The sequence below is a fragment of the Scyliorhinus torazame genome, chromosome 21 (genome assembly GCF_047496885.1).
Source record: "Scyliorhinus torazame isolate Kashiwa2021f chromosome 21, sScyTor2.1, whole genome shotgun sequence".
NCBI classification, from domain to species: domain Eukaryota; kingdom Metazoa; phylum Chordata; class Chondrichthyes; order Carcharhiniformes; family Scyliorhinidae; genus Scyliorhinus; species Scyliorhinus torazame.
In genome coordinates, this window is record NC_092727.1 from 72,353,264 (window position 1) to 72,365,652 (window position 12,389).

At 52.8% G+C, this 12,389-nt stretch overlaps 1 protein-coding gene across 4 annotated transcripts in view; it reads left to right on the forward strand.

Annotated features, from left to right (window-relative positions):
* Positions 1-12,389, forward strand: part of LOC140398353 (solute carrier family 15 member 2-like) — a 689,895-nt gene that overhangs the window by 47,063 nt on the left and 630,443 nt on the right. Inside the window, exon 3 of one of the 4 annotated variants that reach the window (XM_072486942.1) lies at positions 11,208-11,272. The exons of the other annotated variants lie outside the window; for them this stretch is intronic. The gene's annotated coding sequence lies outside the window, so the exon portion shown is untranslated. The remainder of the gene's footprint in view (positions 1-11,207; positions 11,273-12,389) is intronic. 4 annotated transcript variants of the gene reach the window in all.

Genomic DNA, 12,389 nt, shown 5'->3' on the forward strand with positions numbered 1-12,389 from the left:
GTTGACCCGAGACCCACCATTGCCCCATTGATCGATCCTCCCTTCCCCACGGCCCCCCACATCCCCTGCCATCCCACACGCCCTGCCTACGCACCCCCAGCTGTAGCGGGGGCCCGTGGTCACTGGGCCTCACACCTTGTACCCCAGACACTAGCACGTAACGTTAGCTAGATCGGACGCTGCTCCCCGCCTTCTGGTCGGGGAAATGTCACCGCTGCTGGGGCCAAGGCCCTGGGTGTTCGGCTGTTGGATTTTGCGTCCTTGGTGCTGCTTCCTACAGTGTCCAGGCATCATTGTCTGATTGGAATGTTAGGCAATATGTCCCACATGCTACATGGCATGCCTACCCACGGAAATCCATTTGGGAGGTCTGAAGTACTCACTTAACTACGATTGGTAATTCCCTATTAGCAATGGCCTTCAGTTGTGTGGCCAGAGGCCTCCACGGTCAGTGAGAGTTATGGGTGGTCGGTGGGGCAGACAGGCAGGGGTTGGGATTGCCTCCGTAATGGGTACACGCGACCCAAGGGGTGGCATGACAGACCTGCGGGCACTGAGACACCCCCCCCTCCCCAGCCCAGGGTCAAACCCCCCCTCCCAACCGATGATGTCCCACACCAACCAAAACTCCCCCTCCCCCCACCCCACCCCCACTCCTGAACACCAGGGCAGGACCCCAATGCCCATGGGCTCATTGCATGGGAGCGAAGATGCCTATTTACCTCCTCAGATCCCCAGAGCAGCCATTTCTCCAGCTTCACAAAGGTATATTAATTGGTGCCTGTGTGACCACTTGTTGGGGAGGCGTTTCGATCATGGGAGTCATTAGGTAGGGGTTGCTCCTGTTATTGCATGGAGATTGACCTCAAGTGGTGATTATTAGTTTCTCGTCATGGTGGGATCCTGATTTCGCCAATGGGAGTGGGCTGGTTAGATCGCGAACCAGTTGGTGCCCGACGTGGTTCTCGACTTTGGCCTCTCCCGTGATCTAACGGCCGCGTTGCGCTCAAGCGCATTGCAGCCATTAAATCGCATTTGTTTACAATATCAATGACTTGGAGGAAGGAAGCAAATGTATTGTAGCCAAATTTGCAGACAACACAAAAATAGGTGCAAAGGCAAGTTGCGAGAGGGGTACAGACAGTTTAATAAGAGATATTGATAGGCTAAGTAAATGGGCAAAGAATTAGCAAATGGAGCACAATGTGGGAAAATGTGAAGTTATTAATTTTGGAAGGGTACAGAGTATTATTTAAATGGAGAAAAACTGCAGAAAACTATAACACAAAGCGACTTGTGCATGTAACACAGAAAGCTAGCACACAGGTGCAGCAGATAATCAAGAAAGCTACTGGAATGTTGGCCCTTCAAGGGAATTGGAATATAAGAGTAGGGAAGTCTTGTTGCAGCTGTACAAGGTACTGGTGAGACCACAGGCGGGTTTCTCCGTCCCGCCGCACCAGGTTTTTGGTTCAGCACGCCGTCGGGATGCTCCGTTTTGCCGTCCGGTCAATGGGTTTTCCATTGTGGGGCAGCCCCATGCCGTTGGGAAACCCCCGGGCTGCCAGCAAAACGGAGCATCCCGGCGCCGGAGAATTCAGCCCCACATCTGGGAGCAGTTTTGGGCCCCTTATTTAAGGAAAGATATTGGGCGGGATTCTCCGTCAGCCGATGCTGAAATCGGGAACTGCGATTGGGCGGAGAATAGCTCCTGATGGCACAATTGCGGCAGGTGCCGATTTGACGTCACCTCGAAATGGCGTTAATGCCTGCATGCACAGTAGGCACTGTATGCACATCATTGGCGGGCCCGACCCGGTACTCTCCAGGGCTGCCGCAATTCTCTGCCTCCAATGGGCCGAGTTCCCGACGACGTGGTTCACTTGTGCTTTTAAAAAATCGTGAAACTGGCGTGGTGGCTGCTGAGGGAGAGAGAGGGGATACGGGAGCTATCCAACATCATAGTTTAATGAGTTGTGCCGCTGGCCAGGGGGCTTCTGCCAGGTTTGAGGGGAGTAGTAGGGGTAGCCAGGAGGTGGGCTGTGGGGTCGGGTTGGACGGGCACGGAGCACCATTGCCGTAGCCGGTAAGATAGTCATGCAGCTGTACACACCGCTAACAGCCCACTTTGAACCTGGTGCCACGTCTCATATATGTGTCCCCCCAGGGCAACCTTCTGGGTGCCCTCTGGCCCCAGATGACCCATCAGCTCTATGGGTGCGCTTCAGAATAGCCAGTGCCATTTTATTAGCTGGAATAAGTGTGTGTAGGGAGTAATGTGTCTGTGCAGTTGCAGCTTGTCAGCCTCCCGAGTGTCGATCAGGGATCCGGCAAATCCCGAACCGTTTTTCATTGAAATGATTGTATTCCACGCGGCACCGGTGCTAGCCCCTCAATGGTAGTGGAATCGGTCCAGGTGCAGCGCCGGTTTTTCTGTCGTAAAAATCTACAGAGTCTCCGTTGGCATCAACACAGTCTCAGGAATAGAGAATCCAGCCCATTATTTCATTGGAGGTGGTTCAGAGAAGGTTCACTAGGATGATTCCCGGTATGGCGAGAATTCCTCAGACATCCTCAGTGCACCACGAAGTGCGGGACGAGAATTGGAATTGGAATCAGTCACCTACCCTTCCAAGGAAGTGTCACATGTACTTGAGTACCACAAGAAATCATCATGGCATTTAATTTTTTCGATACATTGTCAGTCCCAGCGAAACAGGTCTGGAAGTGGACCAATCGAGATCCATTTCTGTCCAAAGTGAGAGATAAAATACTTACTGGATGGTTGGACGCTAGGAAGTACAGAGGACCAGAGGGACCTGAAGGTGGGGTGGATAAGGTGGTTAAGAAGGCATTTGGGATATTTGCCTTTATTAGCCAAGGCATAGAACATAAGAGCAGGGAGGTTATGATGGAGCTGTATAAAACACTCATTATGCCATAGCTAGAGCACTGTGTGTAGTTCTGGTCACACTATTGGAAGGATGTGATTCCACTAGAAAGGGTGCAGAGGAGATTCACCAGGATGTTGCATGGGCTGGAACATTTCAGCTACGAAGAGAAGTTGGGGTTCTTTTCCTTAGAGCAGAAAATGTTGAGGGGGACCTGATTGAGGGATACAAGATTATGAGGGACATATGGGGTAGATAGGAAGAAACTTTTCCCCTGGCAGCACGGTAGCACAAGTGGATAGCACTGTGGCTTTACAGCGCCAGGGTCCCAGGTTCGATTCCCCGCTGGGTCACTGTCTGTGTGGAGTCTGCACGTTCTCCCCGTGTCTGCGTGGATTTCCTCCGGGTGCTCCGGTTTCCTCCCACAGTCCAAAGACGTGCAGGTTAGAACATAGAACACTGTAGCGCAGTACAGGCCCTTCGGCCCTCGATGTTGCGCCGACCTGTGAAACCACTCTAAAGCGCATCTACATTATTCCCTTATCGTCCATATATCTATCCAATGACCATTTGAATGCCCTTAGTGTTGGCAAGTCCACTACTGTTGCAGGCAGGGCATTCCACGCCCTTACTACTGAGTAAAGAACCTGATGCGCAATCAATTACACTCAAGACAAAGTGATTCCATAACTGAAGGCTTTAATCTGCTAGAACTCTTCCCCAGCAGCTTTGATACAGAAAGTGAAGGCTGCTGGGACGGCACCGGTTCTTATACTCCGCCTCTCAGCGCAGAGCTATGTACAACAGCCAATGGTAGACTCCTGGGCCTAACCAATGGTCATCCGCCTCTTAGGTACCGCAATACCTGGTACTACCACATTCACCCCCTGTTAAAAAAGAGGGGGTGGTGGCCAGCGTTAATAGTCGCCTTTCGCATGGTATGACCAGGTATGGAGGTACCATGATGTCGAGGGTATTTACAATCAGTCGATCGGGTGGCCTGGTCGTCTTTCTGGAGCGTCTGGGCCTCGGCGGTGATTCTGATGAGGGTCCCGGCGGTTGCCACTCTGGGAGCGTGATGTTATCCTCCCTGGCAGCTTCATCACCCCTAGGCGGCGCTGTTGGGGCAAAAGGTGGACAGGGGGGGAAAGCGCCTGTAGGGGGCGTCGGTGTGTGGTCGGGCCTAGGCAGGAGCGGCAGGAGTACTGACCCTCCAGTCAGGTGCTGTGGGGAGGGTGGGAGTGGGGGCAATGGTTCGGATGCGTGTGGGGCTCCAGCGGGCGCCAGGTCCCGAAGGGAGACTGTGTCCTGCCGGCCTTCAGGGAACGCTACATAGGCGTACTGGGGGTTGGCGTGCAGCAGGTGGACCCTCTCGACCAACCCTCCCGACTTGTGCGCTCTCACATGTTTCCGAAGCAGGATGGGTCCGGGTGTCGCTAGCCAGGTTGGGAGCGAGGTCCCGGAGGAGGACTTCCTGGGGAAAACAAGGAGCCGTTCGTGAGGTGTCTGATTTGTGGTTGTACAGAGCAGCGACCGGATGGCGTGGAAGGCCACCGGGAGGACTTCCTGCCAGCCAGCGGGAGACTGGGAGATTCCTGGACCGTAGGGCCAGCAGGACGGTCTTCCAGAGCGTTCCGTTCTCCCTCTCTACCTGTCCGTTTCCCCGGGGGTTGTAACTTGTCGTCCTGCTTGAGGCGATGCCCTTGCTGAGCAGGCATTGACGCAGTTCGTCGCTCATAAAGGAGGACCCCCTATCACCCCCTATATATGCGGGGAAACCGAACAGTGTAAAGACACCCTGGAGGGCCTTGATGACGGTGGTGGTGGTCATGTCTGGGCAGGGGATGGCGAATGGGAACCGGGAGTATTCGTCAATCACGCTAAGGAAGTACGTGTTGCAGTCGATGGAGGGGAGGGGGCCTTTGAAGTCCATGCTGAGGCGTTCAAAGGGACGGGAAGCCTTTATCAGGTGCGTCCTCTCTGGCCGGTAGAAGTGCAGTTTGCTCTCCGCGCAGATTTGGCAGTCCCTGGTGACTGTCCTGACCTCCTCGATGGAGTAGGGCAGGTTGCGGGCCTTGATAAAATGGAAAAAGCGAGTGACCCCCGGGTGGCAGAGGTCCTCGTGGAGGGATTGGAGGCGGTCCACTTGTGCGATGGCACATGTGCCGCGGGACAGTGCATCAGGAGGCTCGTTTAGCTTCCCCGGACGGTACAAGATCTCGTAACTGAAGGTGGAGAGTTCTATCCTCCACCGCAAGATCTTGTCGTTCTTAATCTTGCCCCGCTGTGCATTATCGAACATGAAGGCAACCGACCGTTGGTCCGTGAGGAGAGTAAATCTCCTGCCGGCCAGATAATGCCCCCAGTGTCGCACAGCTTCTACTATGGCCTGGGGCTCCTTTTCGACCGAGGAATGGCGAATTTCGGAAGCATGGAGGGTGCGAGAGAAGAAAGCCACGGGCCTGCCCGCTTGGTTGAGGGTGGCCGCCAGAGCTACGTAGGACGCATCGCTCTCAACCTGGAAGGGGAGGGACTCGTCGATGGCGCGCATCGTGGCCTTAGCAATGTCTGCCTTGATGCGGCTGAAGGCCTGGGCCTCCGTCGACAGGGGGAAGGTTGTGGACTGGATCAGGGATCGGACTTTGCGTAATTGGGGACCCACTGTGCATAATAGCTGAAGAACCCTAGGCAGCGCTTCAGGGCCTTGGGGCAGTGAGGGAGGGGGAACTCCATGAGGGGGCGCATGCGTTCAGGGTCGGGGCCTATGACTCCACTTCGCACTACGTAGCCTAGAATGGCTAGACGGTCTGTGCTAAACACGCATTTATCCTTATTGTAGGTCAGATTAAGGATTTTCACGGTCTGTAGGAATTTGCGGAGGTTGGTGTCGTGGTCCTGCTGGTCATGGCCGCAGATGGTGACGTTATCCAGATATGGGAACGTTGCGCGTAAGCCGTACCGGTCAACCATTCGGTCCATCTCTCGCTGGAAGACCGAGACCCCATTAATGACACCAAAGGGAACTTTTAAAAATTGATAGAGCCGCCCATCTGCTTCGAAGGCAGTGTACTTGCGGTCACTAGTGCGGAGGGGTAGCTAGTGGTAGGCGGACTTGAGGTCCACCATGGAGAAAACCTTGTATTGTGCGATCCTGTTTACCAGGTGGGCTATACGGTGGAGAGGGTACGCATCCAGCTGCATAAACCTGTTGATGGTCTGGCTGTAGTCAATGACCATTCTATGCTTCACCCCGGTCTTTACCACCACTACCTGAGCTCTCCAGGGACTGTTGCTCGCTTCGATGACCCCTTCCCCCAGCAGCCTTTGGACCTCGGACCTGATGAAGGTCCGGTCCTGGGCACTGTACCGTCTGCTCCTGGTGGCGACGGGTTTGCAATCCGGGGTGAGGTTCGCAAACAGGGAAGGCGGGTCGACCTTAAGGGTCGCGAGGCCGCAGACAGTAAGGCGGGGGGGGGGGGTGGTATAGGGCTGCCGAATTTAAAAGTCAGGCTTTGCAAATGGCATTGGAAATCCAGCCCCAGGAGGGTAGCCGCGCAGAGGTGCGGCAGGACGTACAGGCGGAAATTGTTGAATTTCCTGCCTTGGACAGTGAGGTTTGCTAGGCAGAACCCCTGTATCTCCACCGAGTGTGACCCAGAGGCCAGGGAGATCCTTTGATTTACAGGGTGGGTTACAAGTGAACAGCGCCTTACCGTGTCGTGGTGAACAAAGTTTTCCGTGCTCCCAGAGTCAATCAGGCACGACATCTCATGGCCGTTGATGAGGACCGTCGTTGTAGCCGTTGCGAGTGTCCGAGGTCGACTTTGGCCCAGTGTTACCGAGGCCAGATGAAGCAGTTGCGAGTTCTGATCGGGCAGCGTGTCGTCGACCGAACTGGGGGCCTGGGGCCCCATCCAAGATGGCGTCACCCATGGGTCGCACATGGTGTCCGAGGATGAAGATGGCATCGGCGATGGACAAAATGGCGGCGCCCACCCATCCAGCGCGGAGTCCGGGGGGCCTAGATGGCCGTGCCCGTGGGTCGCACGTGGCGTTAGGATAGGGGGTGGCGGTGAGCGCTGGCCGGTCGGGGCCTGAAGGGAGGGTTGCCGTGGCAGCCCATAGCCGCTGGAGACCGCGGCCACGGCGCGGGCCTGGCAGACCCCCACAGAGTGGCCCTTCTTGCCGCACCCTTTGCAGGTGGTGGTGCGGGCCGGGCAGTGCGGGCGGGGATGATTCGCCTGCCCGCAGAAGAAACAGCGGGGTCCGGCGGCGTTAGCAGGCCGTCTTGCCGTGCAGGCTTGCGGGGTCAGGGGGAAGGTCTGAGGGGCTGCCATTGCGGGGTGCCACGCAGCCGAGGGGGCCGCCGCACGATCGGGTGCAAAGACAGCGCGTTTTTATAGGTAACGTCCATGGACCCTGCCAGGGCCCGTGCCTCTGTAAGTCCCAGAGTGTTCCTTTCTAGGAGCCTTCGGCGGATATCGGGGGAGGTCATACCTGCCATGAAAGCATCCCTGATCTTGTACATTCCCAATTTTAATTGTTTGAGTTTCTGTAATGGTTCACTTTCAGAGACTTTATTAGTTAACAAAAAGGGATTTCTTGAGTGATCTTCAATAGCAGCATCAAGTTTGCAGCTAGATCTAAAATATCTCTGCCTAGGAGAACTCCTTCTCCTGGGGTAATTCCTCACTCTGAGTCCCGATTGGCCAGGTGACCCTTACTCCGCTGTGTTGCCCTTAAAGAGACAATCAGCACATCCCTCCCCCTTTAATTCCTTTATACAATTTCCAATAATTAATTTACTCAGTCCTGAATTCTAGCATTTGATACATGAGTTGGAAAATTATGAATCGAGTCTTTGAGGGAGTTTCCTGACCCTTGTCGAGTGGCGCAATTCTGTTGTCTGGGCTGCTACCCCAGGATCGACATGGCTGGATAAACTGGTATCTCTTCTGGTACAGGCAGTTCATCACCCCTGCCAAGGTAACAGTTGTGTCCATAACAGGTCAATCAGGTACTTCAGTATTTATGGGTTCAGAAACATTTCTTTTAAAAAAAATAAAATTAGAGTACCCAATTCATTTTTTCCAATTAAGGGGGAATTTAGCGTGGCCAATCCACCTACCCTGCAAATCTTTAGGTTGTGGGGGTGAAACCCACACAAACACGGGGAGTATGTGCAAACTCCACACGGACAGAGACCCAGAGGTGGGTTGAACCTGGGACCTCAGCGGTGTGAGGCAGCAATGCTAACCACTGCGCCTCTGTGCTGTCCTTCAGAAAAATTTTTTGATGGCAATACTGACCACTGGAGTGTCTCTGCACTCCTCAAGTAGTCCATGTGTTTACGAACCATCTGTTCTTCCATGTCTAGAATCATAGAATCATATAATTTACAGTCCAGGAGACATATTCGGTCCATCAAGTTTGCACCGGCCCCCGGAAAGAGCACCCCACCCAAGCCCACACCTCCTCCGCATCCCCGTAACCCCACCTTGGTATGAAAGGGGCAACAATTCCGGGGATCCACTAACAAAGCATCTCACCTATACAATTTTGTCTACTATAAATGATCGTGCTGTACTACGTGAATTATGGCTTGCTTTCTGATTACTCCCCTCCCTGGAAGATTCGGAAATACAAGGCTCAGTCTCGTTCTGAGATGACATTCGATTAGCAGTTTTGCAGATGCAACTCCTGTTGTTGCTTGTGGAGTGGTGCAGTAGCTAAGGCGAAATCGTGAGACTCTGGTTTCCAAGGTTCCTCCTGACATTTTCTTGAGGCCAGACTTGAAAGTTTGGACAGCTTTCTCAGCTAGGCCGTTTGATGCTGGGTGGTAAGGCGCATTTCTAATCTATTTAATACTGCTGAGAGTGGTGACATTTTGAAATTTGGCACTTATGAATAAGTTCCATTGTCTGATACCATGGCTTCAGGTAATCCGTGAGTTGAAAAGCATTGGCATAATCTTTTGATGGTAGCATGTGACTTCACTTCAAAAATGTCCATCCATTTAACGTGCGCATCAATCACAAGCAAAAAAAACATTGTGCCCAGGAATGGACCAACATCATCAATATGGATCCGCGCCCATGGCCGGCCAGTCCATTCCCAAGGGTGCAGTGGGGCTATCGCAGGCAACGTTTGTTGCAGATGGTAATGTTGACCGTGCTTGACTAGCTTTTCAATATCAGGCCACCATACAACTCCTGGCAGGTTATTTCATCTCAGTGTTGCCAGGGTGAGCGCTGTGTAATTCAGTTAGGAGCAGCTCTCTGCCTGGTACAGTATGTCTACCCCAGAAAATGATGTCAGCCTGACAACTCAATTCATTCTTCTGGATAAAGAATGGTTTTACTTCCTCGGAAACCGGCTCATTTACCCATCCTATAATAGTCATAGTTCATAGAGTTTTACAGCATAACAAGAGGGGCGGGGTGCTCCAATCCCCTGTTGGGCCGGAGAATCGGCGGGGGACGGCGTGAATCCCGCCCCGCCGCATCGACGCCGGCTTCCGGATTCTCCAGCGCCGGCTTATCGGCGGGGGCAGGATTCGCGCTGCCCAGTCGGGGGCCGTTGGTAGCGGCCCCCCGTTGATTCTCCGGCCTGCAATGGGCTGAGTTGCTGCCTGTTTTGGCGGGTCCCATCGGCGTAAAATACACAAGGTCCGTACCGGCGGGACCTGGCTCTGCGGGCGGCCTGCGGAGTCCTCGGGAGGGGATCTGGCCCTGGGGGGTCCCCACGATGGTCTGGTCCGCTATCGGGGCCCACCGATCCGCGGGTGGGCCTGTGCAGTGGTGGCACTCCTTCCTCCGCACCTTCCGGTGTAACAGTCCGCCATGGCCGGCACGGAGAAGAACCCCCCTGCGCATGCACTGGAATGACGCCAGCACACGCTGGCACTCCCGTGCATGCACCAACTCGCGCCGGCCGGCGGAGATCCTTCGGCGCCGGTTGGTGCGCTGCCAAGCCCTTCGGCACCTTCCGGGTGGTCCGACGCCGGAGTGTTTCATGCCACTCCTCGGCGCCGGTACGCCTACCCCGCCGGTTAGGGGAGAATCCCGCCATGTCTGCGCTAGCCATTAAGCACCTATCTATTCTAACCCCATTTTCCAGTACTTGCTATGGCATTCCAAGTACCCAGCTAAATGCTTCTTAAATGTTGTGAGGGTTCCCACCTCTACCATCCTTTCAGGCAATGCGTTCCAGATTCCTATCACCTTTTGTGTGAAAATGTTTTTCCTCAGAACCCCTCTAAATGTTCTGCCCCGTTCCTTAAATCTATGTCCCCTGGTTATTGACGCCTCTATGAACATAGAACATAGAACAAACAGTGCAGAAGGGGGCTGTTCGGCTCATCGAGTCTGCACCGACCCACTTAAACCCTCACTTCCACCCTATCCCTGTAACGCAATAACCCCTCCTAACCTTTTTGGTCACCAAGGGCAATTTATCATAGCCAATCCACCTCTTCCAGCAGGGGGCAGTAGAGGGGATCTGCTGATTGGCTTTTGTAGGGGCAATTTGCATGCATCTGTTGTGCTCACCCTAACTTGAAGTAGTGCCTGAGCAAGAGACCCTAGCTGTTCAAGTGAAGACAAGCATCCAGCAGAGGGCAGTAGAGCAGAAATGCTGATTGGCTGTTGCTGGGGCAATTTGCATATGTCTGTTGTGCTCACTCTAACTTGAAGGTGTACCTGAGCAAGAGACCCTAGCTGTTCAAGTGAAGACAAGCATCCAGCAGAGGGCAGTAGAGCAGAGCTGCTGATTGGCTGTTGCTGGGGCAATTTGCATACGTCTGTTGTGCTCACCCTAACTTGAAGTAGTACCTGAGCAAGAGACCCTAGCTGTTCAAGTGAATACAAGCATCCAGCAGAGGGCAGTAGAGCAGAGCTGCTGATTGGCTGTTGCTGGGGCAATTTGCATACGTCTGTTGTGCTCACCCTAACTTGAAGTAGTACCTGAGCAAGAGACCCTAGCTGTTCAAGTGAACACAAGCATCCAGCAGAGGGCAGTAGAGTGGAGCTGCTGATTGGCTGTTGCAAGGGAAATTTGCATATGTCTGTTGTGCTCACCCTAACTTGAAGGTGGTTTGTGGAGGAGCTGTTGTCAAGTGACACTTAAACCCGAAACACTTCTTCAGTGTTTTCCTCCCTACCCCCTCCTCTAGCCAAAAAAAATCAACTCTGTAAAGATCAAGAGGAAGGCTCGAGGGCAGGTAGAAGTAGAAAGAAGTTGAACCGTGAAGTCACAGCCTGCAGGTAAGGGATTGGTTGGTGACTGGTAAGTAGTTTTTCTTATTTTTTCCCTCAGGTGTTATCGTGTGGGGTGTAGTAGTTGCTGAGTGAGTGCTTGCTGAGAAGGGGAGTGAATAACAGGTAAGCTCTTTCTTTCTTTTTCTTTTTTTATCTAGAGGGGATGGCAGGGAAGGTAGTGCAATGTTCCTCCTGCAGAATGTTTGAGGTGAGGGACACCGTCAGTGTCCCTGCTGATTTCATCTGTGGGAAGTGCATCCATCTCCAGCTTCTCAGAAACCACGTTAGGGAACTGGAGCTGGATGAACTTAGGATTTCATACCACAACATTTGGAAAACAATGGTGAAACCAGACTAAGTCAGCATGGATTTCCGAAAGGAAAATCATGCATGACAATCAGGGAGGAGGTGGCATAGTGGTATTGTCTCTGGACGAGGACACTAGAACATAGAACATAGAGCATTACAGCGCAGTACAGGCCCTTTGGCCCTCGATATTGCGCCGACCTTTAAAACCACTCTAAAGCCCATCTACACTATTCCCTTATCATCCATATGTTTATCCAATGACCATTTAAATGCCCTTAATGTTGGTGAGTTCACTACTGTTACAGGCAGGGCATTCCACGTCATTACTACTCTCTGAGTAAAGAACCTGTCTCTGACATCTGTCCTATATCTATTACCCCTCAATTTAAAGCTATGTCCCCTCGTGATTGACATCACCATCCGAGGAAAAAAGCTCTCACTGTCCACCCTATCTAATCCTCTGATCATCTTGTATGTCTCAATTAAGTCACCTCTTAACCTTCTTCTTTCTAAAGAAAATAACCTCAAGTCCTTCAGCCTTCCCTCATAAGATCTTCCCTCCAGACCAGGCAACATCCTGGTAAATCTCCTCTGCACCCTTTCCAATGCTTCCACATCCTTCCTATGAGGTGACCAGAATTGCACACAATACTCTAAATGCGGCCACACCAGAGTTTTGTACAGCTGCAACATGACCTCATGACTCCGAAACTCAATCCCTCTACCAATAAAAGCTAACACACCGTATGCCTTCTTAACAACCCTCTCAACCTGGGTGGCAACTTTCAGGGATCTATGTACATGGGCACCAAGATCTCTCTGCTCATCCACACTACCAAGAATCTTACCATTTACCCAGTACTCTGTCTTCCTGTTATTCCTTCCAAAATGAATTACCTCACATTTTTCTGCATTAAACTCCATTTGCCAC